General features: G+C 47.5%; 1 protein-coding gene across 2 annotated transcripts in view; it reads left to right on the forward strand.

Moving 5' to 3' along the window:
- TBC1D22A (TBC1 domain family member 22A) overlaps positions 1–25,209 on the forward strand; it is a 319,474-nt gene that overhangs the window by 57,722 nt on the left and 236,543 nt on the right. The window lies entirely within an intron of this gene.

Below are 25,209 nucleotides of genomic sequence, written 5' to 3' on the forward strand. Positions count from 1 at the left end.
TCTGTAGTCAGTTTTTGTTCAGTGCTGATGGGGGAGCTACAGATCCATGAACCTGGCATCTGGAAAGAATTTTCTAGCTCTGTTGAGTTAAATCATTCAAGGAATTTATATTATAGGAACATAAAGCTTATAAATCTAGTTTATCATATCTATCATTTAATTGTTCATGCAAGCCAGCTCTTCATGTAGCGATTTACAGTAATCTCAGTGAAATAACAGTTTTGTGTCACAAAATGAATAATGCATGCAAAGAGATTGTTGAGCTCCTTAAAATCATTATGCTCAAAATATTAGGCTCTTTTATTTGAAAGTGATAGAATGATGATCATGGATCGGTTGCAGGCTGGGGGCTTCCGAGTCTGTTGTTCTTGTGTGTGCTGGTCTCCGCCTCTCGGGAAGTGGACTTGGCGACAAGGCGTCTCCAGGAGGACGATGCACCTTGCTGCAGTTTCCCTGCAGGCAGAGGCCCACCAGAGAGTGGGCAACATGGGAGCCAGGGCACCAGGGTGTTGGGGTGCCGGTTTAGAGAAACACGGCTGTGTTTAAGAGAGAAGATGCTTCTTACCCCTCCTTCTGCCCGGGACAGGAAGTGGGTATCTCGCAAGGTGCTCACGGGCCATGGACTCTGCCCGCACCCATCTGGACGGCCCAGGGGGCCCAGTGCTTCTCCTGCTGCTTGTCCTTCGTCTGTCTCCATGGCTTACGTGTACCGTCATGTGCTATTTGTGGTTGTTTTTCAGTGAGGAGGCTGGTGAGCACTAGGTGCTGTGCTCTTCCAGCTGGAAGGACGAGTGAGTGAGGGCTGTTGTGGGGAGCATCCCCCCTCGCACGTGTGTTCCCCACCGGGCGTGGTGACATGGCCTCCTCATCTGCACCGCAGACCTCGGAGCAGGTGCACTGCGAGAGATGGGGGGTGGGGGTCACAGGGGGCGGCCCGTGGGGCTGTGGTGGGGGCCTCTGTGTGAAGGGGGAGGCTCTGCTCCTCGGGAAATAGGCGCAGCTCTCCGAAGTGCGAGTGTGATCAGTCATTGTCAGAAGGTGCACGCCACCTTTACCTCCTCTCATGCTTTAAAACAATCGTGTTATGAGAAATTTCAAACCTGTGCAGAGGTCAGGACAACAGCACAGCAAAGCCAGGACATGCAGCTGCCACGTTCTGTGTTCCCAAGACGCTGCCATGCTGGCCTCATCTGGCTCCTTTTTTCCCCCCTCTTCCTTTGCTGTAGTATTTCAAAGCAGGTTCCAGACATCATGGCATTTCACCTCTCTGCGCTTCAGTATGTGGTCCAAAAAAAAAAAAAAATCTGCTCTTTTAAGACGGTGGCGTGTTGGGGAGGCCCTGGGGGCAGGTGCGGCCTCCTCGAGTCCCATGTGGGTTCCGAGGTCCCAGGGTGGTCGGTGGGGGTGCCAGCCGGCCTTGGGAAGCCAGGAGTCAGGTGATCTTGCGCTAATTGGGGTTGGGGGAAGGCTTCACAGTTTGGAAAACCAGTTCTGTAGTGATCCCTCCCTTATTTTTGGAGACCCTGGCTTGGGTGGGCCTGACCTGGAGGCACTTGTGATGTTTCATGGCTCTAGTTTTGATGTTTGTATTTCCATATTGGAGGCATGTGGTAGAAGACATTCCCTCCGGGGGCTGGCGGGTGGTCACTGGACGTGGGCTGTGCTGGGCAGGTCTGAAGGAGTGCTTCTTGTAGGGGGAGCCCCGGTGGGTGCTGTCTGCGTTCGTCACACCTAACAGGTTCCCACGTACCAGGATTGGCTTGGTTTATAGTGTTTGTCATGTTCCCCAGTTCTGTTGTTTTAGGTATCTTTCCTACACTGGGATTCACGAGTGGTGGCATTCTGCTGCTTTGTCTTTTCGTGATAAGCCTTTTCTCCTCGTGATCTCCCCTCCCTCCCCCGTGCTGAAGTGACTGTAGGGAGATGTGGTGTGCTGGATTTCTTCTGTTGCTCTTACTTCATGCCTGCCAGGTCTGCCGATAGCGTCTGAGGTTTGTCTTGCCTGAGTAGGACTTTTGAGTCCTTTATTGTAAGATGTATAGGATGATCCTGTACTAGAGGTGACCAGGCTTGGAGGCTCCCTGTGTTTGCAGAGAGGAGCCCCACTCATTTCAGGGAGGGGAGATGGGGTTTGAAACAAAAAGAGTTTTAGTTCCAAATGGACATTTATATATAAAACATTAAAAAAATATGTAAAAGGCTGGTCTGATGGCACCTAAGTAAGTAGTCAGAAACCAGTGGGGCATTGAGGGGCCTCTCCAGGGAATCCCCCTGGTGGGCCTCGAACATGCTCCCCACAGTGCGAGTTCTTTCTGGGTCTCTCGGTCCCATCTTAGAATGAATGTGACGGGAAACTGGCTGGGAGCATGATTTTCATCTAAGTTCCTTGGGAGAGGGGCTTTGCTGATTAAGAGTGGCTTTGAAGCATTTCATTGTCCTTCAGCTCTGTGGCTCTTTCACGGCTGCCCCCCAGGAACCTGGTGTGGGGAAGGGGCTCAGAAGAGTATTCCAGGGGAACTTAGGGCGCGCCTCCTCCCCGACCCTTGAGTGCATACCCCAGGGTGGCAGCCTTCCGTCGGCCGGGAGAACAGGGAAGGCGGCGGGCTGGCCGCGGGCTGGCGGGGAGCGGAGAGCCGGCTGCGTTGACTCTGGGCCCGTGACGGCGAGGGCCAGGCAGGGTGGGTGTGTGCTGGAAGTGCTACCCCTGAGCAGCAGCGGCCCGTCCTGCTTGCGCGGTGGGCTGTGGGTGCCCGGGGCCAGCAGGGGAGGACCAGCGGTGTGCCCCTCGGCCCCAGCCACACGCCCCGGCACCAGCGTTTTCCGCCTCTTCCTCAGTAGCAAGGGCTTCCGGCTGTGTCATGGTCTTTATGCTGTTACCGTGTATTACTTTTTTATTGCATGCTATTTCTGTTGCAAATAGCCGTAAATACTGTTACAGTTTTGACTGCATCGTGACGTGTTTCCCTAAGTAGTCTCACACACACTTGGGTTGCGGGGCGGGGGGGGGGTGAGCGGTTTGTGTTTTGCTCCCGTGTACCGGGGCCTCCTCACTCCTGTCTGACGCGGTTCCTGAACCCCGACAGCGTTTTGTTGTTGTTCAGGACCTTGTGGGGACCCTTCCCAATGTGCCCACTTGGCTGCCCCAGCTGGGCAGGTTATTTAACCTCATCTGCCAGGTGAGGGGTGGACTCTCTCATATGCTGGTCGTGGGGATCGACATGGGAGTTCTTGTGTTGTTCTAGACGGGGGGGTTGGTGTGACTCTTACTCCAACGGTGGAACATTTCTTTCTTCCAGGAGGCAGGCTCTGTCTGCAGGTTCTCCAGGGGTCTGGCTCTGGCTGCCCGAGCACAGGCCTTTGTCCATTGGCAGGTGCTTCTGGATCGCGGATGGCCCTGCCGTTGCCCTGCTGCCCCCTCCTCATGCACCCCCGGGGCTGTGACAGCAAGGCCCCCTGCTCCCCTGGCTTCCTCCCCCAGACCCAGTTCTGTGAGTCTCTGTTTCTCTAGAGTTCTGAACTGACCTGTGGGGGTGAGTGGGCCCGTCTCCTCCCTGATCTTGTGGTCTTAGATCCCCTTGCCTCTTGGGACGGCTGCCACGTGCTGTTGGCCCTCTTTCGTCTTTGTTGGAGTGCAGCTCCGTCGGGTCCCTGTGCTGGTGGGAGGCTGATCTAGATTCACCTGCCTGCTTCCTGCTTCCCAGCCCGGAAGGACTTTTAGGCAGCGGGCAGCAGTGACACCCAGACCTGGGGGCCATTTGTTGTCTCTGCCTCTCTCCCACGGAGGCGTCTCCGACTGGTCCCGTGACTTCTTCTGGGCTTCAGCTTCCTCGTGAAAGACTTGCAAAGACAAAACAGGGTGCTGGACACAGATGCGGACTCTGCCACGCTCCGTAACTACCACTTGGAACCGTGGCTTGGCTCACTGGGTGCTTAGTGCTCGCTCTGCGCTGGGTGGCCAGATGGATTGCAGAACACGCTCTCTTTGTCTTCATTAAAGTTATTCTTGTTAATCACACGTCCAGCCGTGTGAGTTTGGATGAACTCGGGTAAGTGACAGTGATGGTGATTCTTTAGCTTGGTTGTGGTTGCTCTCTGGGGGACGTCGGGAGCACGTCAGCCGACCCTGGAGCCTGCTGCATCGGTGGGGTCATGGAGCTTCTTCCCTCTGCATTCGTCCACCAGGCGCCTCCTCCACATGCCTGCTGCGTGGCCGGCGTGGTGCTTGGTAGGGTAGGTAGAGCCCCTGACATCTGGGGGGATAAAGTAGAAGCAGCGACGGTGGTGGGTGGGTGCGCACATGTGTGCATGGGATGATGTGAGGAAAGCAGGGGAGGGCCCCTCTCACTGTCTTGGAGGGAGGGCCAACCAGGGGCCACCACCGTGGTGGCGTTCGGGGGACACTGTTAAGTGTCTTGTCTGCCAGTTGTGCCATGGGCTTGGTGTGTCAGGGCTGGTGCGGGCCTGGTGAGTGTGTGCTTGTGTGCGTGAGTGTGTGCGTGCATGGGAAATTCATAGTGGAAATAGGGTGTACAGAACCCTTTCGGGGAGGGATGGAACTGGACCCCAGATTTAGAGAAATACTCACTGTCCCGTTCAAACAATATACGGGTCACACCCATTAGGCTGGCTGTAATAGAAAAAGACACTAACGAAGGTTGGCAAGGATGTGGAGAAGTCGGAGCCTTCCCACGCTGCTGGTGGGACCGGGAGATGGCGCAGCCCCTGACGGCTCCTCAAGCTCTTGAACTTAGAGCCGCCGTGTGGCCTCTCCTCTGAGTAAGGGTGGAGCGTTACTCAGCCACAGAAAGGGGTGAAGCGGTGACACGTGCTAGGACCCCGACCAACCTTGAAAACACTGTTCAGTGCAAGGGGCCAGCCACAGAAGGCCACCTGGCGTGCGATGCATTGGTAATGAGATGTCCGGAGTGTCCCCAACTGATGAGCCTGCTTCTGGGCCTAGGAAGCCCCCAGCTCCTGCTGGCCTTGAAGACTGTCTATTTGCCTGGGCCCCGGAGCCCCTGGGCCGCTCCTATGGGGAACCTGCCTTGCTGTGGGCAGCACCTTGAAGGGCCTTTAAGACCAAGAGCTTAGCAGACAAATGTCTGAGGAAAGCTGGAAGCTTCAGAGGAGGCCTTGCCCCTTGGTGAGCATCCTTTCATGCTTCCGGACCTTGTCCCCTTCTACCTTCATCCTGGCCTTCCTTTCTCTTGGTCTTTTATGCTCCACCTGTGGCCTCCTGCCCCTGGTCACCTTCCAGCTTGCTTATGGGGCACAGGGATGATAAAGGTGTGCTGTAGGCTGAATGTTGTGTCCCCCCCAATTCTTATGTTGAAACTTAATTCCCAGGGTGATGGTGTTAGAAGGTGAGGCCGCTGAGAGGTGATTAGGTCATGAGGATGGAGCCCACATGAATGGGATCAGTGCTCTAATGAGAAAGGCCCCAGAGAGCTCCCTTGGCCCGTCTGCCATGTGAGGGCATGGCAAGAAGGCGCCCGCGTCTGTGAACCAGGAAGAGCCTCCTGATACTGGACTTCCAGCCTCCAGCACTGTGGGAAATGCATGGTCAGGGTTTATAAACTGTTGTGTATAAGCCCCCAGTCTGTGGAGTTCTGACCGAGCACCCCGAGCCCACTGGACGGGGTGAATCCAGGGTGAGGTAGAAGCTCTGCTTGCCGACGGCGGCTGAGACACCTGCCAGAAGCGTGCCGATCTCCTCCCTGTGGACAGGTGGGCACGAGATGTTGTGAACATCCACGGTCTTCATGCCCCAGCCTGGTGACTGCACCCGTGTGGCTGGCTCTGACCTCTACTGGGACTCTCCCTCTGGCTGGCAAGAGCATCAGTATGCCACACCTCATTTGGGGGTTTTGGGGTGTCACTTGCAGCTGCTTCCAGGGATGGTTTGAGATAGAGAAGTGTTCTGTAAGTGCCCTTTTCCTGAAATCTAGATTTTACTCCCCACTTTGCTGAAACTCATCTTTTGGAGGTCACCGACGATATGGCCTTTGCTGGGCAGTGCCCGAGAGCTGAATGGGAGCCGAGAAGTTAGTTGGTTCAGTTTCCTGTTTTGTAGCTGGGGACGTGGGGCCTGCAGAGGCCGTTTCGGCACAGGCGTGTTCAGCGCTTATGGCGGCCTGTGCTTTGCTCTCTAGGCCCCGAGGCGCAGCACTGAACGGAGCGGAGCGGTCTGCTCAGAGTGGCCGGGACAGTGCTGGGGACAGGGCAGCTCTAGAAGGCAGCCACTGTCCTTCTGCCCAAGGGAGGCCTTTCACAGGCTTTGACCTGGAGCATTTTGCACCAGTGAGTGCTTCTTGAAAGGTTTTCCTCCCTGGATTTCTGTGACTGCCACCATCTCTGAAGGTTCTGTGACTCCGTTCTGCTTCTCCACCTCCAACCCTGTGTGTTTGCCAGTGTGCATGTGTCAGCCCATGTCCTGTAATACTCTCCCTTGATTCGGGGTCCTGCACACTCCTTAGCTGTAGTCTGCAGTCTGCTGTTTTCTGGAGATGCCCCTTGCAGTATCCTTGGACTTTCTCCATCTACAACGTATAAGTGTAATGGAAAGATCGTGGACTTTGGTTTAGAGTCTCGCAGCTGAGCCTTGTCCTCTCATTTGTAAAACGGGGCTGAGAAGCTATCCCATGGAGATGCGTGTCCAGCTCGGCCCTGCTCCGTGGAGTGCCTGCACCTGCCACTGAATATCATGTCTCTCAAGCCGCTCCCATTGCTCTCTTCCTCCTCTAAACTAGCTAGCCCTCCCCAGCCACTTCTGGCTTAACTCAGAGCTGTCACCAATCTCTTTTACCCAGGGTAAAATTTGGGAGTCATTGTCAAACCTTTCCGTCTCGGTGTCTCCATATCTAGTTACAGGGAAGACTATTTGTTCTCATTCTTTCAAAATATTCCTGTGTTCGTTCTTTCGGTCTTTCCTCTCTGTCTTTGATGGGCCTGCCCTTGTTCAGATCTTTATTATCTCTGCTGCCTTGTCTCCCTCTTCCGTGTACTGGCAGGAGGTGAATCACATTGCAACATGGCTCTCCCTCGACTGGAACAGCTCCCTGCTGCTTCCGGGACGGAGGTCAGACTCCTGGTATTTAGTGCCCTTCAGAACCGGACTCCTAATGACTTGTTCATCCTTCTGCTCCATCCAGACATAGGAGCATACCGATCCTGGACTGTTGATTATTAATCTCTGCCTAATACTTGGGAATAGGACCTATTATAACGTGTAGTGAAACATGAAATTCTCTGACGGTCCGCCAGATAGCAGTATAAAGCAAGTAGCGCAGAAGGTAAACAATAACACTTCACAACAGATCGCATCCTCCTCCTGGACCGTGTTTCTCCTGTTTTCTTTGGTCTCTGTACCCCGGGAAGCCCCCTCGTCCTGCACTAGCCAGAGGACTGGAGTCTGCACCCTTTCACGGTTGCTCACAGGCCTGAGACGTCGAAAGTGCTGGTTTGCCCCTGTGGTCCTGACATAATTATTAATACCTGGTTATTATTACTAATTATTAATTATGCTTTTAGGTGTCTACTTTAAACAGTATATCATATGGCCACCCTGCCTCTGCATAGCGAAGAGTATTTCTTTCCTCTCTGCTCCCTGTTTGCACCTGTGTTTGAATGCGTGCACTGTGACATGCCCATAGCAGCGGCTCCTTGGACTTACCTAGAGCCCTTATTTCTTGCCTATGTCACTTGGCAGGGGTAGGTTTTCGTATTGTTAGTAACCTTTTTAGCACTTTGTGCAGTCGTAATGGGAGGAGTTAGGAGTACAGGGATATGTAAGATAACGGCTCCCCGTCCCTGGAGAGCCTGAGGTCAGGGTACGGACAGACTTGGAACCAGATCTAGCTCGTGCTGGCATGGACAGAAGTGTGTACGCGGAGGAGGAAGCGGGTTATCACTCTGGTGTGGTGGAAGTGGCCATGGGGGCGGGCTGGGAGCCAGGGCGGGATCCCTGGAATCGCTTTCAGGGATTAGCGGTGGAGTGCTGATAGACACCAAGGTTAGACTGTGTTCTAGGCAAAAGCACCAGGTGTAGGCCCAGACACAATGAAGCGAGCCTGACTTGCGGGCCTGCCGGTGGCGTGTATGGTCAGTTCTTGACTGTTCCTGGGTCTTTCTTTCATTGCCATCTGAGCCTTCGTTCTGTGCATTTACATGTGAAATTATATGCAGGGGACTATGGGATTATGTTGCTTTGCCTTTGTAATTACATTGCATACTTATCTAAAATTAAGCTTATCACTGACAAGACTGTCTTCTGCCTTTCTGTGGGCTGTATCCAGCTTCCTTTCTGCTGGATTCCTCAGGCATGTGGGACATTTAGGAGTGTGCCCGCTGGCCCTCAGAGCCACAGAGAAAGAGTGGGCAGAGGGGGTTCCCTGGCAAGAGCTGGGGGCGGCACGGCTCTTTTCTGCCTTTCCCTGAGGGTGTTTGGTCTAGGGCGCTTCTCCAGAGTGATGGGTGCCCAGCCACGTGAGCAAGTGCAGGAGGGACAGCGCACCGGAAGAGGTCATGATAACCTCAGGGCCCTAACCAAACGCGTCCCTATGGCCAGAAGCTCTCTCAGGGACCTCTGTGTGCCTGCCCCGTTGACATGAAGGCGCTGTGGATCAGAGGGACTGTACTTGTTGGCCCCAGCCTTGTTATTGACCTTGCCTGCTCAGAGACGGACTGGCCTGCTGCCAGGTGCTGTTACTGGGAGACACTGCTGACCGAGAAGGGGGTGGAGCTAAGTCCCGTCCCATGTACATATATATTTTAGTGCAGGACTTCTAGGAGGCTGAGGATCTGTCTTCCGTGGGTCCACTGGAAAGCAGAGAAGCAAACTTCCAGCTTCTAATTTGCTTGAAAGGATTTAGATTTTTAACATCAAACAGCAGTAGCTTTCCCTTTAATGAAATGCCACGCGACACCGGCTGTGGGATTGATGGTATCGAAGGGAGAAGGGGCCTTGTGAGGCCTTGCAGAGTGAGAGCGGGTGACTAGATGAGCTCTCTGTCCGGGGGGCGAGGAGGTGGGGGTGGGCGAGGCTGGCTTGCAGGATGTGCACATGAATTGCACTTTACTTCTCCTTGCTGTCGACCTTGAGACACCAGTTGCCCCGTAAACATTTTGGGTGTATTTCCTGATTTCCTGTTAGTGAGCAATGGGTAGAACTCTGATTTCATCAGATCTCTACCATTAGACATTTAGATCATATTTTTTAAAATCTAGAAATAGTGCTGCAGTGACCATCTTGATGCATAAATATTTATTTGCGTTTTGGATGATTTCTTTGGGACAGATTCCCAGAAATAGAATTACGGGTTGAGAGGCTGTGAGCATTTTCAGTGAGGCTGGGATGTGTGCTGGCGGCATCTCTCCCTGGTAGATAGTCCTAGAGTTGCCTTCAACCCTGCTGACTTGGTGAAGGCTGAAGCATTTCCTGAGTTGCTGTGGTTGCCTGGGGCCCGCACACACAGGGCTCTGTGGGCAGCACTAGGCCGTGGCATCCTCCGAGTGGGTGCGGTTTCCTTAGGTCAGTCCACAGGCCCTCGCCAGTTTTGAACAAAACCAGAAGTAACACATTTGCTGGGGCAGGCCTTTGCCCAGGTTTTGGTTGGTGGAATGAAGTTGGGAGTCTCTAGGCTCCCAAGGCTGTCGCTGCTCATCCACCATCCTGCCATCTAAGGGGTGTGGAGCGCCTTCCAAATTGAGGTCTCTCCTTCCCCAGTTCTGATCGAACTTCTACACGCCGAAGTCCATCATTAGACTCCCTACAACAGAGCCTCCTTTCCCAGATCCACCCTCCTTACAAGGCAGTTGGGATTCTAAATAGCCTTTAAAAAATTCCTTATCAAAGGCTCTTTTAAAACATCTCTATTGAGATATAATTCACATACTATACGATTCACCATTTAAGTGTACAACTCAGTGATTGGTAGTGTGTTTGTAAAGTTGGGTGACAGTCACGACGGTACATAAAGGGACTCTGTGCCCATTAGCAGTCATCTTCCCCTCCTGCGGCCCTAGGCAGCCGCTAGTGTACTTTCTGTCTCTATGGACTTGCCTGTTCCGGACATGTCGTACACAGACAGCCTCCGACTTACGATGGTTCGACTTTATGACGGTGTGAAAGCAGTGCACGTTCAGCAGACAGTGTACTTGGAATTTTGAGTTTGGATCTTCCCCCGGGCTAGTGATTCCCGGGCTAGTGCTCCGCGGTGCGCTCCTCTCCCGTGGCGCGGGGCAGCGGCCACAGCTCCTGGTCGGCCTCGCGATCACGAGGGTCAGCAGCGCTACACGGGCACCCGTGCTCCTTCTCGCTGTCTGTACGGTGTTCAGTAGATTACAGGAGCTCTTCAGCCCTTTACCGTGGGCTCGGCTTGTGTTGGTTGGTTTTGCCCGCCGTAGGCTAGCATGAGCGTCTGAGCACGTTTAAGGTCGGCTGGGCTAAGCCGTGATGCTCGGTGAGTTAGGTGTATTAAGTGCATTTTCAACCTCTTATATTTTCAAGTGACGATAGGTTCATTGAGACGTAGCCCCATCCGTCGTAAGTCGAGGAAGATTTATAAGTGGAATCATGTAATGTGTGGCCTTTTGAGAATGGCTTCTTTCACTTTGTGTAATGTTCTCAAGGTTCATCCATGTTGTGGCAGGTGTCCTTCGCGTTTTTTTTTTGTAGATTAATATTCCATTACCTGGACAGGCCACACTTTATTCTTCCATTCATCACGTGATGGATGTTAGGAGTATTTTCACGTTTTGGCTGTTACAAGTGCTGCTACCATGAATGTTCCTGTACGTGGTTCTGTGTGGACGTGTTCTCATTCCTCTTGGGGACGCACCTGGAGTGGGACTGCCGGGTCCTGTGGTGACTCTTTGTTTGCGTTGGAGGAGTTCCAGTTTTCCCGCATTGTTTATTATAGCCATCTGAGTGGTCGTGGTGTGGCATCTTTCCATGGTTTTGAATTCCCTGATGGCTAATGATTTTGAGCACCTTTACTTTCTTTTTTTCCCAAATTTTTAGAAAATTCTAGTTAGTTAATATACAGTGTAGTATTGATTTTAGGTGTAGAATTCAGTGATTTATCACTTACGTATAATACCCAGTGCTCATCACAAGTGCCCTCCTTAATGCCCATTACCCATCTAGCCCATCCCCCACCCACCCTCCATCAACCCTCCCTGTAGTTAAGTCTTTAATGGTTTGCTTCCCTCTTTTATTTTTTCCTCCCTGCGTTCATCTGTTTTCGTTCTTAAATTCCACATATGAATGAAATCATATGATAATTGTCTTTCTCTGACTGATTTTGCTTAGTGTAATGCATTCTAGCTCCATCCACGTCATTGTAAATGGCAAAATTTCATTCTTTTTGATGGCTGAGTAATATTCCATTGTGTGTGTGTGTGTGTGTGTGTGTGTGTGTGTGTGTACACACTCACTACATCTTCTTTATCCATTCATCCGTTAATGGACATTGGGCTCTTTACACAGTTTGACGTTGTTGATGCTGCTGTAAACATCGGTGTGCAGGTGCCTCTTGAATCAGTATTTTTATATCCTTTGGGTAAATACCTAGTAGTGCAATTGTTGGGTTGTAGGGTAACTCTATTTTTAACTTTCCAAGGGACCTCCGTACTGTTCTCCACAGTGGCTGCACCAGTTTGTATTCCCACCAACAGTGCACGAGGGTTCCCCTTTCTCCACATCCTCGCCAACATCTGTTGTTTCTTGTGTTGTTGATTTTAGCCATTCTGACAGGTGTGAGGTGATATCTCATTGTGGTTTTGATTTGTATTTCCCTGATGATGAGTGATGTTGAACATTTTTTCATGTATCTGTTAGCCATCTGAATGTCTTCTTTGAAAAAATGTCTGTTCATGTCTTCTGCCCATTTCTAAACTGGGTTATTTGTTTTTTGGGGGTGTTGAGTTTGATAAATTCTTTATAGATTTTGGATACTAACCCTTTATCGGATACGTTGTTTGCAAATATCTTCTCCCATTCTGTAGGTTGCCTTTTAGTTTGTTGATTGTTTCCTTTGCTGTTTAGAAGCTTTTTATCTTGAAGTCCCAGTAGTTGATTTTTGCTTTTGTTTCTCTTACCTCGGGCGACATGTGTAGTAAATTGTTACGGCCGAGGTCAGAGAGGTTGCTGCCTGTGTCTCCTCTAGGATTTTGATGGTTTCCTGTCTCACATTTAGGTCTTTCATCCATCTTGAATTTATTTTTGTGTATGGTATAAGAAAGTGGTCTAGTTTCATTCTTCTGCATGTGGCTGTTCAGTTTTCCCTATACCATTTATTGAAGAGATTGTCTCTTTTTCCAGTGGCTATTTTTTCCTGCTTTGTCAAAGATTAGTTGACATCTTAATGGGTCCATTTCTAGGTTCCCTATTATGTTCAATTGATCTATGTGTCTCTTTTTGTGCCAGTACCATACTGTCTTGATGACTGTAGCTTTGTAATATAGTTTGAAGTCTGGAATCGTGATGCCTCCAGCTTTGCTTTTCTTTTTCAGGATTGGTTTTGCTATTTGGGGTCTTTTGTGGCTCCATACAAATTTTGGGATTGTTTTTGTTATAGCTCTGTGAAAAATGCTGGTGGTATTTTGATAGGGATTGCATTAAATTTGTAGATTGCTTTGGGTAGTATAGACATTTTAACATTATTTGTTCTTCCAATCCCTGAACCATGGAATGTTTTTTTTTTTTTTCCATTTTTTTGTGTCCTTTTCAGTTTCTTTCATAAGTGTCCTATAGTTTTCAGAGTACAGACCTTTTACCTCTTCGGTTAGGTTTATTCTGAGGTTATCTTATGGTTTTTGGTGCAATTGTAAATGGGATCAATTCCTTGATTTCTCCTTCTGCTGGCTCATTGTTGGTGTATAGAAATACAACAGATTTCTGCACATTGATTTTATATCTTGCAACTTTGCTGAATTCGTGTATCAGTTCTAATTATTTTTTGGTGGAGTCTTCTGGGTTTTCTGCATAGAGTATTGCATCATCTGTGAATAGTGGAAGTTTGACGTCTTCCTTGTCGATTTGGATGCCTTTTATTTCTTTCTGTTGTCCGATTGCTGAGGCCAGGACTGCCAGTACTATGTTGAATAGTAATGGTGGGAGTGGACATCCCTATCTTGTTCCTGACCATAGGGAAAGGCTCTCCGTTTTTCCGCATTGAGGATGATAATTAGCTGTGGGTCTTTTGCATATGGCCTTTATGATGTTGAGATATGTTCCCTCTACACCTACTTTGTTGAGGATTTTTATCAAGAAAGGATGCTGTATTTTGTCAAATGTTGAGCACCTTTTCATATGCTTACTGGCTATTAGTATATATCCTTTGAAGAAATATCTATTAAATATTTTGGCCTGTTTTTAATTGGGTTATATCTTTTTATTGATATCCAAGACTCTTAACATTGAATATCCGTTTCTTCTTGCTGGTTGCCATGAGGATCAGGCTGGAGATAAGGGTCTGCAGGGAAGCTGGCTGTAGGCTAGCAGGCTGTTCCTGCCGCAGCTGCCCCCCGCTGCACCCCAGCTCTGCTGCGGCCATGTGCATCCCTGGTTTAGCCCCGCTGGGCCCGGGTCCCTTGGTACACATTTGCGGTGAAGCAGTCATGGGCAAGCATGTTGTTGGCATCCTTGTAGGAATGCCTCGAGCCATCCCAGATGCTTCCCCTGCTGATTTGCGGGAAGAGAAATCTCTCATGCAGGAGAGCAGTTGATAGTGAGGACGTGCTGAGTTGTGGAGTGGGTCTGCCTTCAAGGGCCAGCGTGGCTGGGCAGGTGGCCTTAAACTTTGCAGGTGGGAGGGCCAAGGAGAAGCAGGACACGTACCATAGAGGAGGGGAGAGTTATTCTCCTGGCACTGCGGACAGAGTGACTTCTGCCTTGGTAGGGTTTGTTTTCCCCATTGTGAATAAATTGGGTGTGTTCACTGAGGTAAGTTACAAAAACAAGAGAAAGTAGAAGAAACGAAAAAAAGAATTCTACTTGTTATACACACAGCTGGGTTAAAACTAGCAAGACCAAGCAAACCATAAACAAATGACAAGAAAATAAGTGAGATTACCAGAATCCTTTTTGATGTAAATACGCACACTACTGGACCGTGTTCCTTTCTGGTTCTGACATGGCCAGTGTCTTCTAGTGAATAAAATGCTTCCTGGAAATTTGTTCTGAAATCACGTGAGGGAGGAATCCTGTTTTGCCAAGGGAATGTGCTGGAGCACCTGTGAACAGGAGATGCATTATTTGCCTATCTTATAAATTGTAGGAGTGTCTTGTGCGGCAGTAGATGGGGGTGCGGAGTGTGGTAGGACAGGGAAGGTGGATGTAAGTTTGTCACTCCTCTGGGGGAGGCCTTGCTAGCCCAAGCAGCTCTGTTTTGTGAAGGGAAATTTGAAAGCAAGTAATACGCTTTATTTTTAGAAATGTGTTTTATCTCATTTAAATGGACTTAACTGTTAAACATAGTGCCGTTTCTAGAATAAAGAGCATCTTTGTTTCAGTTTTTCAGTCCTTTTAAAGCATTTATCTTTTGGGGGTTTTGCAACATAGGGGTGCCGCCAGAGTCTAGAACGCAAGTGATGTGGCCATGTGTTTTCTTGCCGGTGGCTTGCAGGTTCTTAGGTCTCTGAGCAAAGGAAATGGCCAGAGACCCCAGGGGGCCCCTCCCCCTGTCTTTTTCAGAACTCTCAGGAGTGCGGGTACACTTTATGTCTTGATAAAAGTACGCAGAAGGGTACTTTTTCAATACTGTGCAAATTCTGCAAAGTCGTACAGTTGAGCCATATGTATTGCCTTTCTCTCTGCAAGTACAAGGGGTTAGCCTCTCCTCCTTCCCTCCCGATCAGGGTAGTTGATGTCACCGTTTCTGGGAAATTGGCATTCATTGTTCTATGACTCAGGTTCACGATGGAGCCGTGAGGACCCGTGGTGAACTGTTTCTTTTATCCCAAAGTTGTTAATCTGGGGGGTGAGGCCAGGATTCCTGCCTGGGCGGGGGCTCTAACCGCCTCCTGTGGCCAGGAAGCAGGCCCCCCCAGCTCTTCCGGGGGATTCTGGGCCATGGTTCGCTCCCCGCCCCCATTCTGCTTGGCCTCCCCTCTGCCGGTGGTGGGCTTAGCTTTCCCCATTCTGGTAAGCTCCCACCCTTGCCTGCTTTCCGTCTTTCTGAGTCTTCTGTCTTTCCGAGTCTTGTTGCCGCTTCTTTTCTGCTCTGTCTCTTCTTTTGTGCCCTTGTCCTTGTTTATAACCTTATTCTTTTACTGTCATGTTGGTAAGGTCTGGGGTGCGGGCAGACATAAATCTACTAGGTCTTAACTTGGCTTCAAGGTGCCCTCAAGCAGCAGCTCACTGGGACCCTGGGATCATGACCTGAGCCGAAGGCAGACGCTTAACCATCTGAGCCACCCAGGCGCCCCTAGCAGCTCACTGGGAATCTTTCCTGATGTCTCCCTTCTTTGGAGGAGAGGCCATCTCTCCTTTGGTAACCCACGTCCCCTGCGCAGCTTTGTCATGTAGCACCCCTTCACACTGGTGTTGTTGATTTCTTCCTCTCTACTTGCCCTTGAGCCCCTGGAGGGTAGGAACTGGGTCTGATTGTACCCTCCAAGCCTAGCTTAGCTCCTGGTCAGTGGTAAGCATTGGTCGATGTTCACTGGGTAAGTAAATGTGTATCACGGACTCCGAGTAGGGCCAGTGTTTAAGTGGCTTTGGCCCCAGAGACATCTTACACAAAGTGGGTGCTCGATAAACGTTGGTCAAGTGGGCTGATTGATGAGACTCTCCTGGACTGTGGCTTTTAGGAACAAGAAATGTGCTTGCTTTGCAGACCCTTTTGCTGGTGAGTGCTCAGCTTTTAGATTAGATTGGCATTTAAGCTTAAATGATTGCAATGTACATGCATTTCTTAATTTTTATTCAGTGTTTCTCCCAGATTTTATTGCTATAAAAGATTTTCAAAAATCAGAATTCAAACCAGTTAAAAAGAGCTGAGTGTTAGGAGAAAATAGCTTAAATTATGGGATGATTTTTCTGTTATTCCTGGCTTTTCTGAAAAAGGTGCTTATAATTATGAGTTCTTTGCATACACTATTTTGTGACAGATTTCTGGTTCAGTCTCAAATGTGATATTTTACATCCAATTAGGACGAATGAGTCCCAATTGCTTCATGGTTTGGGTTCACGTAGTGTGCTGAATAATTACATCAGTACGCATAGCAGAATCATCTTCTTGCATTTGTGGAGTGTGTTACCGCTTACAAATGCTTTCCCATGTATTGTCTCTGTTCCTGGGGAAAATTCTGTGACTTAAGTGAGGATGGTATTTTTAATTTGTTCATGTTTCAGAGGAAGAAATTGAAGCTCAGGAGATTAAGGGGACTGTCTGAGGCCACACAGGTTCTTGCTGGCCCCTGAACCTGGGTCCATTGAGTTCACAGCCAGTGTTTGTTCTCCTGTATGTCTCTGCTACCTCTCTGCTTCTTTTGGTCCTGGGCTGGGGGTGGGCACCGGGAGGGGGTCTACTATGGCAGTTTTCCGAGTGGGAATTTTATTGAGAAGTAAAGCCTTATAGAAGAGATGAACATGGAATTATGGTATTGGTGTTTTCATCAAAACATTACAAAATTTTAATTTTCAGAAAACAAATTCACTGTTGTGGAAGGAAGACATGCTCTTTATTTCTCATTTGCTTTCAGCTTATTTAAGTTTTTCTTGCATTTCTAGTGATTTTACAATCTGATTCCAAGAAATACAGGGATAGAAAGCTAAAAGGAAAGCCAAACACAAGCTTTAAACAGGAAGACTCAGGCAGTTGAAATAAAAGGGTGGAAAAAGATATGCCATGCAAGTACTAATCATAAGAAAACTAATTTGCTTATAATAATATAAGAAAAAATAAACATCTAGAAAGAGAGTTTTATTAGAGACAAAGAGGGATGTTTCATAATGATAAAAGGTTCAATTCATTAAGTAGATATATCTTTCCTAAATGTATGAGTACTTAATAATACAGCTTCATAATACATGAAGCAAAAATTGACAGAAACGAAGAGAGGAAGAGACAAATTCATTATCACAGGCAGAAATTTTAGCACCCCTCCCTGGGTAATTGATAGAATAGGTAAATTAAAACATCAGCAAAGATGTGGAAGATATGAATCAGTAAAGATGTGAAAGATACCACCGTCAACCGACTGGATCTAGTTGATTTATCCACCACATGTGGACATAGACCAACCGAAGAAAGCACATTCTTTTCAAGGACATGTGGCACATTCACCAGATAGACCATATGCTCTGCCAAAACAAGTCATAATAAATATTGAAGGACTGAAACAACACTATATTCATCTCACCAAATGCTTTAATTTAGAAATCAGTGTAGCAATAAGATATAGATACCCAGGAAATCGTCAAATATTTGGAAATTTCTCAGCATACTTCAAAATAACTCATGGATCAAGGAAATCACAAGGAAAGTGAGAATCTATGTTGAATTGAATGATAATGACAACACATATGGAAATCTGTGCTGCTGGTGAAACAGTGCTTGGAGGGAAATTTATGTGTTTAAATGCCTATTTTAGAAAGGAATAAAGGCCTCAAATCAATAATCAAAGCTTCCTCTTTAAGAGGCTAGGAAAAGAGGAGGAAATTAAATAAAACCAAGTAAAAGGAGGGAAATAAAACAAGGGTGGAAATCAATAAATTGGAAAATGGATAAACAAGAGGAAGAATCAACAAAATCTGAAGGTAGTTTTTTGCAAAGATCAATAAAAACTTCTAGTTAGATTTGATCAATGGAAGGAAGAGAAGACACAAATTGCAGTATCAGAAGTGAAAGAGGAAACATCAGATCCTACAGATATTAAGAAGATAATAAGGGCACATTATTTGCAACTTTATGCAATAAATTCAAGAACTGACATGAAATGGACATATTCCTTGAAACACATGACCTAATAAAAGTGATACCAGAAGAAAGGGAAAACCTTAATATCTCTATGTCAATTAAAAAAAAATTTTTTTTTTTTTTTAAGATTTACTTATTTCTGGAGAGAGAGAGAGAGAAAGAGTGCGTGCACATGTGTGAGAGGAGGGGAGGGGCAGAGGAAGAGAATCTCAAGCCGACTCCCCACTGAGTGCGGAGCCAGACGTGGGGCTCGATCTCAGAACCCTGAGATCATGGCCTGAGCCAAAATCACGAGCCCGATGCTTAACCCAGGTGCCCCCTAAAAAAAAATTTGTAATAAAATAACCTTTAGGGGTGCCTGGGTGCCTCAGTCGATTAAGCATCTGAATCTTGATTTCGGCTCAGGTCATGATCTCGGGGTTCTGAGATTGAGCCCCACATTAGGCTCTGCACTCAGTGGGGAGTCTGCTTGAGGATTTCTCTCCCTCTCTCCCTGCCCCTCCCCCTGCTTGCCCTCACTCTCTCAAATAAATAAATAAATCTTAAAAAAAAAAAACAAAAACGCCTTCACACAAGGAGAGTATCAGGGTCAGATGGTTTTTCTAGCAAATTCTATCAAACATTTAAGGAAGAAATAATACCAGTTCTCCAAAAGCTATCTCAGAGAAGAGAGGAGGAAAACCCTTCTCAGCTCATTTTATTAAGGCCCCATAACCCTAATACGAAAACCTTACAAAGACATTGTGAGGAAAAGAAGCTAGAGACCAATATCCCTGATGAATATATACAAAAAATTCTTTAAAATATGTTAGTTGACTTTTGCTTCAACCATGAAGGATTAGTTGCCAAAGGAATTGCTCTTCTGTTGTGAATAAATAGGAACTCGGACCATGGATGTGAAGCAGCTGTTTTCAGGCATTGTGTTATAGACTGTGCAGAGCTGTGATCCTTGGGAGAGGGGAGTACACGAGGGGAACTTTGCATTTACTTCCCTTTATGCTTGGAAGCAGTTTTAAGGCTGCAGCACGGGGGGCGGGGGCGGGGGTGGGACAGAAACTGAGACAGACTGTATGGAGCACAGTGCTGGAGAGCAGAGGGTTCCTTCCACAGAGATAGAGCCCATATACCTGTGGAGCGGTCCCATCAAGTCCTTGGTGGAGTGCTGGCCTGTTCATGAGCAGGGTGACAGTTCATGAGGTGGGGGAAAGCATCCCCAGGAAGCAGTCAGTTGAATCATCCCCAGAGCTCGCAGAGGTGTGTCTGCTGGGTGTTGCTGGCCTTCGCTTGCTGCAGGAACTGGGAACTGGGAAGTCGCTCTCTCCAGCAGCTGAATGTGGGAGAAAACCTGTGTGCTCACGGCATGAGCACTGTGCAGGGGCCTAATGCCGGAGAAAGCATGCTCCAGAGGAGGTGAGTGCTGAAGAAGACCCAGCACCCACACTCGCTGCAGGAGCTGTGGGCCGGAGCCTGGTGAATGAGGCGTATGAGAACTTGGGGGAGAAAACCCCTTTCTCCTTCAGTGTCCCTCCTTCACTCTGTACTGAAAAGAATGACATCATGCCAGCGGGTCAAGGAGAAGTATTTACAAGACCCAGTTCCATGATCACAGAGACAATAAATTGATAACTGGCACATCTGGCATTCAATTAAAAAAAAAAACACACAACAAATCAGGCATGCAATGAGACAGGGAAATATGATCTAGAATCGGAAGAAATAAGTATCATTAGAAACAGATAAGATTATGAACAACTTAATAAAAAGATGGATAAAAGATTTCAAGATAAGCATCATAGAAGGTATAGAAATGGCTTGAAAGCGCATGAAGATCTGTTTAATGCTCAACATCATTAGTCATCACAGAATTGGTAATTACAATTATAATGAGATGCCTTTAACACTTACTAGAATGGCTAAAATTAAAGACTGACAGCACTGAATTTTGACCAGGATGTGGAGCAGTTGAAGCTTTTATACATTACTGGTGGGAAGTGTAAAATGGTACAACCATTTTGCAGGACCATGTGGCAGTTTTTTATAAAGGTAAATATGTATCTATCATATGACCCAGCAATTCTAGTCCATGTTTGCTTCGTAGAAATGAAAGCATAGACCCACAAAACGTAAGACCATAAGAGTGGTAATAGCTGCTTTATCATAGTAATGAAAGCTTGTGAGTAACCCAGCTATCTATGAATATATAAGCAAATTGTGATATATTCATAGTGTAGATTAGTATTTCTGCTTGTAAAGAATAAACCACTGGTGCAACAGTATGACTCTGACATATTATGAGCAAAAGAAGCAGAATACAAGCAAATACATTCTGTATGTACTATTTATATGAATTTTAAGATCAGGCAGGGATAATCTGTGGTGATATCAGAAAGGAGTTAACTTGGAGTGGGGGCAAAGAATTACAGAAAAGGGTGATAGAGGGCGCCTGGGTGGCTCAGTTGGTTGGGCGACTGCCTTCGGCTCAGGTCATGATTCTGGAGTCCCTGGGTTGGGTCCCACATCGGGCTCCCTGCTCGGCGGGAAGTCTGCTTCTCCCTCTGACCCTAACCCCTCCGATGTGCTCTCTCTCATTCTCTCTCTCTCAAATAAATAAATAAAATCTTAAAAAAAAAAAAAAGGGTGATAGAAATGTTCTACATCTTGGTTAGCGGGGCTAAATTCTTTTATTGCCTGTAAATTATATGTCAGTTAAAAAATATGACCCCCCCCCCCCCGAAAACCACATCTAAAGGGGTAGAGGAAAGAATTGGACGTTCTTCTCTCCAGCACTTACTGCCAGGCTATGCAAGTCTCTGCCTCAGAACACAAAAGAAGCAGAATCTTGGCATCTGTCCCATAGGAACTCATAAACCACTTCTGGAAGATGAGATCGATGCTCATACACGGCACTGAAGGTGGGCTTTCAGGTGGGCTGGCCCTAAGTGTTCCTGGTGCTCGCAGAAGAGGGAATTGGGTGAGGCCCGGAGTTGTCAGGAAGGCTTCATAGATCTGGCAGAGGTTGAGCTGGGCTGGGAAAGTTGGGTAGATTTTGAAAAGTTGGAGGTAAAGTTGGAGACGTCACAAGAATTCCGTAGCTCTGTAGGAACACAGTAGGGTACACAATCAAAAGTATTTCTTCCACTGCCCTTGAACCATTCTCTGAATCCCTCCCCCAAGGCTGGCTGTGCTTCCAGGTTCCCGTGTACACTTACAGAAATACTCAGTGTGGGGTGCCAGGGTGGCTCAGGTGGTTGAGCATTCCATTCTTGATTTCCACTCAGGTCATGATCTCAGGGTCCTGAGATTGAGCCCCGTGTTGGGCTCAGTGCTCAGCATGGAGTCTGCTTGTCCCTCTCCCTCTGCTCTGCTCCCCTGTGCACCTGCCACCTGCCATCTCTCTCATAAATAAAATCTTAAAAAAAAAAAAAAAGAAATACTCAGTGCATCTGCACTCTGCTTTCTCTTGTTTGTCTTCACAGACTTATTGCATATTTACCCAGAAAGGCATCCATTCTTTTCCATGGTGGTGTTATAGTCCAGTGTGTGGATGTAATGGTGTTTTAATCATTTCCCTATTAATGGATACTCTGATTGATTCTAGTTTTTGTTATGACAAGGCTTAAGTGAACACCCTGTGAGTAATGCCTTGCAAATGTCCCAGTGGAACAGATTTCTTCAAGTGAAGTTGCCTCTCAAATGTTATATACCTTTACAATTTGACCAACAAAGGGGCACCTCGGTGGCTCAGTCGGTTAAGCATCCAACTCTTGGTTTCAGCTTAGGTCCTAATCTCATGGTCATGAGTTTGAGCCCTGTGTTGGGCTCCATGCTGGGTATGGAGCCTACTTAAAAAAAGAAAAAAAAAGAATTCGACCAAGAAAAAGTTCTGTTCATATGCACTCTGACCAGATTGTAAGAGAGTGGCTTTTCATCCAAAGTCTCATCAGTACTGGGTATTAATCATTTAAAATTTTATCTAATTTGTGACAGATTTATTGTTCTAATGATGTAGTTCTTTAATGACTGTTGAGAGTAGGCGCCTATTTTTGTACGTTTATTAGCCATTTCTATTTCCTCTTCTGTGAATTTTCCATTTTTGTACAGATTGATCATTCTTTCTTTTGTATGTGTTCTTTATATAGTAGTGATGTTAACCTTTTTCTATTGTATGTTGCATGTATTTTTCAAGTCTGTCATTTTTAAAAGATTTTATTTATTTGGGGGAGAGAGAGAGAGAGAGTGAGCGCACAAGGTGGGGGCAGAAGGAGAGGGAGAAGCAGACTCCCCGCTGAGCAGGGAGCCTGATAAGGGACTCGATCCCCGGACCCTGAGATCGTGACCTGAGCTGAAGGCAGACACTTAACTGACTGAGCCACCCAAGCTCCCCAAGTCTGTCATTTTTTTTTTTTTAACATTATGGTGGCTTTCACAATAGTAATTTCAAACTTTTATATAGTTAATTAACCTTATTTATAGTTCTCAGATTTGTGACTTGCCTGGAAGGCCTTTCTCCCATCTGAAAATAGCAAAATATTCCTCTGTATTTTCTTGTAGTATTTTTTATCTTTCCTGCACACATACATACACACACTCCGTTTAGGTCTTTGGATCTTTAATCATTTGGAAATATGTTTTTGTGGTAAGATACATGGTCTGATTTCCTTTTCTGAAAATAGATGCCATATTGTTTGGACACCATTGGCTGATGGCCCCTTGATTTGAAATGCTGTGGTAATTGTAAGTACAGGCTTGATGTGAACCATTCATCTGTAACATTGATCTCCTTGCTTTAGTCTTGTTCCTAGAACCCCAGGGTCTTAAGTATTGTCACTCTCTTACACATTTGCTTATCTGGAAATGCAAGTCCTCTCACACTATTCTTTTTGGAAATTTTATTGGCTGTTCTTATGCATTTACTCTTTCATATGAGCTTAGTTTCAATTTATCAGGTTTCAGAACACAACAGTATATCCCACTGGGGTTTTATTGGGTTTGCGTTGAACTCAAAGAATTTTTAAGTGGCAGTTGACAGCATCGTAATGTTGAGACTAGATCCCCTGGTCCATGTTTGGTCATGGCTCTTCTTTTCGCTGCCACCATCCGAGCCACTGTCCCTTCTACACTGAGCTTCAGAAGCAGCCCATCAAGTGTCTCCTTGTGACCACTGGCCCCTCTGATCCCTCTTCACACCGGGCCAGGGCTTTATGTCAGGTGTTCCCTGGACTTGAGAATATTCCCTTTCCAGCCCCTCTTCCTTCAGTAATTTCTCCTCATCTGTGGGTCTTTTCTCAGTTGTCATTTCCTCAAGGAAACCTTACCAACTAGGCAGAATTTCCTTCCCACAGTTGCCTTTCCCTTCCTTACCCCTTCTTCTGAGTCCAGTTGTCATTCCGCATTTGCTCTGAGTTCTCTGAGCACAGGGCTGCGTGTGCCGTTCCCTTGTGTGGTCCCTCTGCCCTCACCAGAGCAGGTGCTCCTTAGTGCCAGTGAGCTTGGTGTTTTCCTCTGTGTCTTCATGTCTTTAAGTAAAACCTTCATAGTTTGCTTTCCATGGTTGTGTCTGTTTTTTGTTAAGCTTATGTCTATAACATTTCCGATTTGTTTTGTTGCTGGTGGGGAAAAGCTGTTGATGTTTGAACATTCTTGTATCTGCCCTGAACTCTGCCCTCATTGCTGCCTGTCTTGTTGGCTTCCTCCTCAGGCTGGTTGGGTACTGGTTAGGTGCAGCCCCAGCCTCACCTCTGACCCTAACAGCCTGCAGAGGAAGCAAGAGATTGTTGCCCCCAAAAGATTTCTGAAGAGCAGGGAGGGGCTTTCTCCTCAGCAGCCCCCAGCTCATCTGCTCTCTTCTGTGGCTCAGACAGCGTCCCAGGCTCATTGCGGAGTCCCTCCCGGGTGAGGGCGGGGCTCAGCTTTGCACAGCCAATCAGTTCCAACTTTCCCGGGCTGACTCCCCTCATTACCGGGGCTGCCGGGAGGTGGGGGGTTGTCACTTTGTACAGCCGGGATTCTGCTAGAGAGGTGGAGGGGCAAACAGGCCCGGGGTGAAAGTCTGCACTGGACATCCAACAGAATGGTCCTATGACTTTCCCATCAACCCAGTTGCACACTTTGATAAAACTAGAAGATGTCCTGACTTGGAGCCATTCTTTTATTCCTGGAGTAAATCGTGTGTACCAGTCTTTGAACGTCTGGTTGTATTTTGATCTGCGAGGATTTTGTTTTGGACCTTTTGTCCATATTCATGAATGAGATTTGTCTGTGTTACGGGAAGCCCTTTTAGTAGTGGGAGTTAACAGAGTGGAAAGATTCTGAGATGCAAAGGTCACTTAGCTCCTGGGCCACTGTGGCCACGTCACCTAGCCTCGCTGAGCCTGCTCCTCATTGACACGGTGGGGACAGCCCTGATGGACTCGGGCTGCCGTGAGGAGCAGATAGTACCCATGAAAGCAACTGGTTAATGCTAACGTGACGCAGACTCAGAACTCTGTCCCACACGTACACAAGGCATCGTGTTTGTGAGTTTCTTCCATGAGGAGACAGGTTTGGAGAATGCTAACAATGGAGATTTCACTCAGCTTTCTTCATATAAACCATCATCAGAAAACCAGCCTTGTGCAGGAGGAGAGGCCCTGGGAACATGACGGTAAACATTACATTATTGGTGTTCAGATATTAGGTTCCTGCTTTTCATAATATCCTCGGGGTGCGGGGGAAGATTCGGTATTTTCTGAGATTCTGCTGTAAAGTGCAAGTTATTGCTGGTACCGTCACCCAATTATTCTGTACTTATTTTACTTAGACTGTAGTAATTGGAAAAAGATTAGATGTCAGGACTTTGTATTTTGTTGATTATATTACCAGAGCCTCTTTAATCGTTTCTTTTATTCCTAATATTAATCATGAGCTCCTAGCTGTTAGGAGAAGAGCCTGATGGTGGATTCCTAACTTAAAGGAAAGAAATAATTACTTCAGTTTCAGTGGGATTGACTGAGTGTTGATACACCTGCAAATTGAAATGTGTTCTCTCGCCGTTCGGGGCATGTGGCTGTGACACGGGGAGACACAGAAGGTCCGACGGACCTCGGGGGCTGGTCTCCTCACCACCCGCCGCCCCCTCAGTCCCTGTCGTGCCCTCTCCTGCCCTTGGCAGCTCCATACCCGCTGGTTCTGGGCCCCTGTGCCCCTGGCCGGCCCTGCCCTCTGTGACCTCCCCACCCGTGGGTATTCGTGGACGCAGCAGCGATTGTAGTAGTCTACCTTGAATAACGTGGCTACCCCCTTGAGC

Source organism: Halichoerus grypus, chromosome 6 (genome assembly GCF_964656455.1).
Source record: "Halichoerus grypus chromosome 6, mHalGry1.hap1.1, whole genome shotgun sequence".
Taxonomy (NCBI): Eukaryota; Metazoa; Chordata; class Mammalia; order Carnivora; family Phocidae; genus Halichoerus; species Halichoerus grypus.